Source organism: Furipterus horrens, unplaced genomic scaffold, assembly GCF_987537825.1.
Source record: "Furipterus horrens unplaced genomic scaffold, mFurHor1.1.pri manual_scaffold_4, whole genome shotgun sequence".
NCBI classification, from domain to species: domain Eukaryota; kingdom Metazoa; phylum Chordata; class Mammalia; order Chiroptera; family Furipteridae; genus Furipterus; species Furipterus horrens.
In genome coordinates, this window is record NW_028327174.1 from 81,844,211 (window position 1) to 81,852,285 (window position 8,075).

General features: G+C 43.7%; 1 pseudogene; it reads right to left on the reverse strand.

The window, feature by feature from the left end:
* Positions 1-7,290: 7,290 nt before the first annotated feature.
* On the reverse strand, positions 7,291-7,855 carry LOC150012298 (dnaJ homolog subfamily B member 6 pseudogene; annotated as a pseudogene).
* Positions 7,856-8,075: the final 220 nt, after the last annotated feature.

The following is an 8,075-nucleotide window of genomic DNA, read 5'->3' on the forward strand; positions in this document are numbered from 1 at the left end:
GAGGTTGAGAATAACTATATACACAACCAATGGACATGGACTAAAAGGGGAGGACAACTGGAGAGAGGGATGTCACTGGGTGGAGGCGAGCAGAGGGAAAAGAAATTGGGACAACTGTAACAGTATAATCAATAAAACACATTTAAAAAAATAGTGAGGATACTTAAGGGACCTTTGGAACAACAAGAAGTATAAAAATATCTGCATCAAAAGGGTTCCAGAAAGAGAAGAGAATAAGAAATCAGAAAACTATTTAAATAAAAAATGACTGAAAATGTCCCTAACCTAGTGAAGGGAAATGACATACCAGTCCAGGGAGTGCATAGAGACCCAAATTCGATGAACCTACAGGGGCCCACACCCAGACACATCATAATTAAAATGGCAAAGGTTAAAGTAGCAAGAGAAAGACAGTTACCTAGAAGGTTGCTTGCATAAGACTTTTCATCTGATTTCTCAAAAGAAACATTTTAGGCCAGAAAAAATTGGCTTGAAACATTCAAAGTGATGAATAGCATGGACATACAACCAAGGCTACTCTATCCAGCAAGATTATCACTTAAAATTGAAGGGGAGATAAAAAGCTCTTCAACAAGAAAAATCTAAAGATGTTAATTATGACAAAACCTATATTACAAGGAATGTTACAAGGGCTTTTTTAGAAAAAGTAAGAAAAAAAAAGAGGAATACAATTTTAAAGAATAAAATGGCAATAAATATACACCTATCAAAAATCACCTTAAAGATAAATAGCTTCAATACTCCAATCAAAGCACATGGAGTAGCTCAAGAGAAGAAAATAACACCCATCTATATGTAATGTACAAGAGATCCACCTCAGAATGAAAGACACACACAGACTAAAAGTTAAAAAATTGGAAAAAGATATTTAATGAAACTAGAAATGAAAAAAACAACTGAGGTAGCAATACCTATATCAGACAGAATAGATTTTCAAACAAAGGCTCTGATGTAAGATGAAGAAGGACACTACATAATGATAAAGGGAGCAATCCAACAAGTGGACATAACCCTTTTAGTCATGTATGTACCCAATATAGGAACACCTAAATAAATAAAGCAAATCTTGATGAATGTAAGGGGAGAGATTGAGAGTAATATAGTCATAGTAGGAGATTTAACACCCCATTGACACCAATGAATATATATATATATTTTTAGGCAGAAAATCCACAAAGAAATTGCAACCTTAAATGACATGCTAGATCAGAGGGATTTAATTGATTTCTTCAGAATATTTCATTCAAAGCAGAAGAATATACATTCATTTCAAGTGTATATGAATTATTTTTTTAGGATAGACCACATGTTAGGATAAGCCTCAATAAACTTAAGAAGACTGAAATCATATCAAACATCTTCTCTGACCATAATGATATGAAACAATATATCAATCACACACACACACACAACCTGAAAAACAAACAAAGATATGAAGGCTAAATAGCATGATACTAAACACTGAAGAGTTTAACAATGAGATCAAGGAAGAAATCAAAACATGTTTTGAAAGAAATGAAAATGCAACCCAATATCCATGAAACAAACAAAAAAATAATAATAAGGATTTTTAAGAGGGAATTTTATAGCAGTACAAGCCTACTTCAAGAAACAAGAAAAACCTAAATAAATAACCTAAATTGACATGTAAAGGAACTAGAAAGAGAACAACAAACAAAACCCAGAGTTAGCATTAGAAAAAAATAATAAAAGTCAGAGCAGAAATAAACAAAGTAGAGTCTAAAAAATAAAACAATACAAAAGATCAATAAATTTAAGAGATAGTTCACTGGAAAGATAAAAAAGATTGACAAACGTTTAACCAGACTCATTAAGAAAAAAAAAAAAATAGGACTTCCGGCCAAGATGGAGGCGTAAACAGACATGATGCATCTTCCTCCACAACTAAGAAGGAATAAAACTACCTCAAAACTAGAAATAACCAGAAGTTCCAGAAAATCAAAATACACGGAAGTCTAGCGAACAAAGATATAAAGAAGAAATACTCATCCAGACAGGTAGGAGGGGCAGAGCCAGGGTGGAGAAGACGTGGTGTGGCGGTGGCAGCTGTGGCAGCAACAGCGGCAGGCCAGCAGAAAGCACAGTCACATGCTTTAAAAAGGAGGGACACCTGGAGAGCGATCCCAGCTCCTCAACAGACCTCACAACTCAAAGTCCCAGCACCTGGGAAAATCAAGCCTCATTGCTTCTGACTGTGCAGACCAGTGGGGATTGGGGTGGAGGCGGAAACTTCAGGTCTAGCAGAGTCCACTTGTTTAAAGGGCCCCCACAGTCCTAGAATGTCCGCAGACCCACCTGCTCTGGAAATGATGGCCAGGACAGCAGCTAGAGGGGCGCCAGTCCAGTGCGGAAGAGGGAGAGGTGATTGGAAAAGGAGCAAGTGCTGGACTGGTGGCATTGTTCCCTCTCGGACCTTCCCCCACATACAACGCCACAACGTGGTTAAACAGGTCACCCTGTACAGACGAATCCCTAAGGCTCTGCCCTTACAACGTAACAAGAGCGACAGCTCTACCTGGGATGCATAGGCAAACAAACACAGAAGCCTGTCAGAATAAGAAGACAGAGAAGTATGGCCCAAAAGGGGGAATGGATCAAGGTTCCAGTGGGAAAACTAAGCGATGAGGAGATAGCCAACCTAAGAGACACAGAATTCAAACACTATTGATAAAGATGCTCACAGGCTTGACATATATGCTTGAGTATGGCAAACGCGTAAGAGAAGAAGTGAAGGCTATGCTAAGTGAAACAAAGGAAAATCCACACAAAACCAATGGTGAAGGGAAAGAAACCAGGGTTCAAATCAATGATTTGGAACATAAGGAAGAAAAAAACCATCAATCAGTACAGAAGGGGGAAGCGAGAATTGAGAAAAAATGAGGAAAACTCCCCAAATTTTGCAAAGGAGATGAATATACAGGTCTAGGAAGCATGGAACGTCCCGGGTGAGCTGGACCCAGAGGGGACCATACAAGGATGCATCATGATTGAGATGCCAAAGGTGAAAGATAAAGACAGAGTTCTGCGGGCAGGAAGAGAGAGGCAGAGAGTTTCCTGCCGGGGAGTGCCTATAGGACTATCAGCTGATTTCTCAGAGAACAGTTTGCAGGCAGGAAGGGACTGGCAAGCAGTATTCAATGTGATGAAAAGCAACCTACAACCAAGATTACTCTATCCAGCAAAGCTATCATTTGGTATGAAGGGGCAGATGAAGTGCTTCTCAGACAAGATGAAGCTAAAGAAGTTCATTATCACCAAGCCACTATTATATGAAATGTCAAAGCGACTTACTTAAGAAAAAGAAGACCAAAACTATGAACACTAAAATGACAACAAACTCACAAGTGTCAACAATTGAACCTAAAGAATAAAAACAGAATCCAACTAAGCAAACCAGAATAGAAACAGAATCATAGGTATGGGGATCAATTGGAGGGTTATCAGCTAGGAGGGAGGAGGGGGAGAAATGGGGAAATGGTGCAGGAACTAAGAAGCTTAATCGGTTGGTACAAAATATACAGGGGGGAGTTAAGAATAATACAGGAAAGGGTGAAGCCAAAGAACTTATATGCATGACCCATGGACATGAACTAAGGGGGGTGGGATTGCTGGAGGGAAGAGGGTTACTGGGCAGAGGGGAGCAAAGGGGAAAAAAAACTGGGACTACTGTAACAACATAATCAATAAAGTATACTTAAAGAAAAATAGACAGGATCCAAATAAATACAATCAGAAGTGAAAGAGAAGTAACAACTCACACCACAGAACTAAAAATGATTGTGAGAAAATATAGGCTAACAAATTTGACAATCTGGATGAAATAGAGAAATTCCAAGAAACATACAATCTTCCAAAACTTCATCAACAAGAATGAGAAAATCTGACTAGATCAAATACAACTAATGAAATTGAAGTAGTAATAAAAAACTCCAAACAAAAAGTTTTCCTTACCAAAAGTCTTCAAAGGTGAATTTCACCAACCAAGCATTCAAAGAACTAATAGTTATCCTTCTCAAGTTATTCAAAAAAAAAAAAAAAACCAAAAAACAATCCAGGAGGAGAGACAATTCTCAAGCTCATTTTATGAGGCCATCATTGTGCTAATTATAAAATCAGATAGGGACACTACAAAGAAAGAGAATTATAAGTTAATATCCCTGATGAACATAGAGGTTAAAATCTTCAACAAAATATTAGCAAACCGAATCCAGCAATACATTAGAGAGATTATACACCGTGACCAAGTGGGATTTATTCTGGGCTCTGGTGAGCCAGGCTGGGGAGCCCAGAGTGAGGTTGAAGCCCCTCAATCCTTAGCCAACTTTACAGCTGAGATAACTCTGAAATTCTGTACTACCTCATGTGGCTGCAAGGCCAACACATTTTGTGCCTCTGTCCTTCCTACCACTCTGGATGTGGCTTCTTCTGTAATCCTTGGTTATAAGACTTCTGTACTGCTAGTCTTCATTTGGTTATTCAGATTGTTTGTTCCATAATGTCATTGTATTCACATTTAGTCCTGGGAGGAGGTGAATGTTCCTTCCACCAATGCCGCTGCCATCTTGCATCCCCCAGGATCTGTGTGTCTTCTGTGGTGAGCTGTCTGTCCAGATCTTATGCCCATTTTTTAATGGGGTTGTTTGCTTTCCTACTGTTGAAGATTAAAAGTTTCCTTTTCCATATTTGGATACCAGTTCCTTATCAGATCTGTGTCTTGAAAACACTTTATCTGAGTCTGTGTCTTATGTTAAAATCAGTCTGAATACTGACATCCACAAATATGTCCTCCCCTCCCCTCTTTCCCGCTCCCCCTACCATCAGGGGTTTCTTTCTCTTCCACTAGGGGGGCCCTGACGCGTTCCCACCTAAATGACCTATATTCTCTGCTCTGGGTAAGGGGTCCTGTTTCTGGGCAGGCAATTGCTATTTCACTGACTGTAACTCACCTGATAGACTCTGACCAAGTGGACTCACCTGACCTGATACTGAAGGACATGAGGACTCCCTCCCTTTCCCACGCTGAGCAGAGCCCCACCCACCAGATCTGGATGTGCTGGATATGAGGGCTGAGGACTGACACGGGGCTGGGGCAGAGGTCCCTGCTGGAGAACCTCCGTGCTTCAAGTTCTGCGGCCTGCCAAAGCCTGGAGCCTGATGCTCTGACGTTCTGTCGCCTTCTGTGAGGCCCCTTGAAAGGTTCCTTCTCACACAGGGTAATGGGTCCTGCTGTGGTAACTGGGATCTTCACATGGATAGAGCACATTCACAATGGTCCTTATGAAAGGCAGAGCCTCCCTACATCTGCTTTCCTGACAGAGAGGAAGGGGGTCTGTGCTTGGAGGGAGAGGGAGCAGGCCCGAATGTGCAGGATGGAACTCTCTTGTGTCCTGGATGGCTGGGCCAGGCTGCTGGGCTCAACTGAGTTATGGAGTAGGGTGGGCTAATGTGGGCTAGGGGTACAAGGGTAGGAGGTGTTACATGAAGCAGGGCATGGGCAGGATGGATGGGACCTTCCTGCTGGGTGTGTCACTCCCAGATACTTTCATCTCTTTCACTCCCAGCCCCTCCTCCTCCTCTCTCCCTGAGGTATTGGCCCCAGGTCTTGACAACCCTGCTTTCCCTAACAAGGCTCAAGTGCCCAAGGTGACCTGAGATGTAGAAAACTGTGCCCCAAAACATAAAATTGTGTTTATATTAGACCAAGAATCTCCACTTCTAGGGACGTTTCCTAAATAAAGATATATGAACACACATGTTTCCCTCTGCATGATGATGGGAGTGAAAACTTGGAAATGGCTCATGTTCCCCAGTAGGGGCTTTGGGAATTTTTATTGGGGGGGGGACAGAAAATACCGAGGAGGAAGAGGATGTCAAAAATTTAGACCTCATCTCCCAAAAAAGATAAGAGATTTGCTAGTCCCACCCCGAAGTGACCATCATGTGTGGTTTAGTGGGTGTCTTTCAGATTCTGCCTCTTTTATTCTGTTTGTTGGTCTCTGTCACAAGAAGAATAATTTTCACATATGTATGTCTGCCTGTGGAAATTACATGTATGTGGTCTAACAGGTGGGACCCGGGATGCACACAGTTGTTCCACACATATTACACAGAGGACACCTGCGGTCTCCATGTATCAGTACGTAGAGACTCCTGCGCCCACTTTAGCAGCTGTCCAGCGTCCTTCCTCCATGTGGACCAGGATTAGGGGATCCCATTCCTTCTCCATGGACACTAGTGTTTTCCCCAATTCCCAGCAATTACATCAGTGCTCCGATGGTTAATTTTGAAAACACATCTTTGGACAATTGTGCAAGAATTTCTGTGAGGTAAACTAGGGTGACCACTGCCAGGAAAAGGTGAGCAGCTGCAGGCCTTAGACGGGACTGGCACATTGTCGTCCCAGAGGAAGGGCCTTTCCCCCTTCACTCCAGGGGATCTGCTGGGCCTCTAATTCCTCACTTTGTCCCCAGGACTAGACTGCCTGTCTGATGATGACAGTGCTCTGTCCTCAGTGTTTGCAGTGTGTGTTCCCCCACTGGGGAGGTCGGACATCTCTGATATGCAGAGACGTGGGCACCACCTGCCAATGGAAGTGTCTGTTTGCTATAGGTTCCTTTAGATAACACAGACTTCCAAGAGTTTGCTGCACCGCAGAAAGGCTAAACATTATCTGCCTAGGCTTTGAGGGATGCTTCCCAGCTTGTGGTTTGTCTTCCCCAATGTCTGCATCTTCCTCATTACTGTTTTGTGTGCAGGAGGAGACAGCCGCTGCCTGACTGGCTTCTGACCCTGCAGTCACACTTTGGACAGTGGTCTATACCCTGAGATTGTACCAAAGGGCTTCTTTTTTACATCTGATCTCTAATCCACCTGGGATTTTCCTTTCAAAAAACAAAAATGTGTAAGCAAAAGGAAAAAAAAAAAAAGGCAACCCATGTAACATCTCTGATAATGGATCAGAGACACTGAGCACATCAGGGGTTGCCAGGGGCAGGAGGGGTGAGTAAGAACTTCTGGTGCGGGGTTTCCTTTCAGGGAGACGGAACATCCTGCAGCTACGCAGTGGTGATGTCTGCACAGGGGTGATACAATTTACATTATAAACAATACCTTTTAGGAAGTATTTAAATTTAATAATGGGAGTAGAAGAGCCAGTTAAATGAAATGGCCCTGGACCATTACCCAGGAACCAGGGAAAGTTTGAAAAAGGATTCTTCCACAATGTAACATTTCTGTTACATGCGTTCGCCGAGTTACTTGTTATCCAAGCGTAGCTGCTGCTCCTTCCCATTTATCGTCAAGGACTTGAGCTGGCCGTCTTCCTAAACCTCCACCCTTTCCTGGCTGTTCTCCACAATTCTCTTTGTAGTGATTTTTCTGCCGTTAACAATCTTGATGGAAGTTGACACGGACTTGAAGTTGCCCATCCCACTACCACCACACGTGGTGGAAGCGAATGAAGTGAGGCCCCCGTGACCGAGTGGACCCCCCAAAAAAATTCAGCTATCAAAAGAAGAAAACCCTCCTCCGAATGATGGAAATCCACTGAAGGCGGAGAAGAACGAGCCTGCGCCGCGGCTCCTCCCACGCGATCCATTCAATCCCTCTTTTTTCCGTATTTGTCATAGATGTCCCGCTTTTTAGCATCTGACAGCACCTGGTAGGCCTCGGCCACCTGCTTGAACTTCCTCTCCGCCAACTCTTTGTTGTCGGGGTTCTTATCCGGGTGCCACTTCAGGGCCAGTTTCCGGTACGCCTTCTTAATGTCCTCAGTGGAGGCATGTCTCTGCACACCTAGCATTTCATAGTAACCCACCACGGTGACAGGCTGCGGGGACGCGTCTGAAGTCGCGGAGCCGGCGGTAGGAAGGCTTGGCCGACGGCGCGGCCGACAGGGCCGCAGATTGCGTATCAGATAGCGCCGTCTGATCGCCTCCTGCGTGGCGGGGTCAGTGGGGGGAAGGTCTGGCGGACGGCGCGGTCCCCTCGACTCCTGCGCGGCGGGACCGGTGGCGGGAAGGTCCGGTGGACCC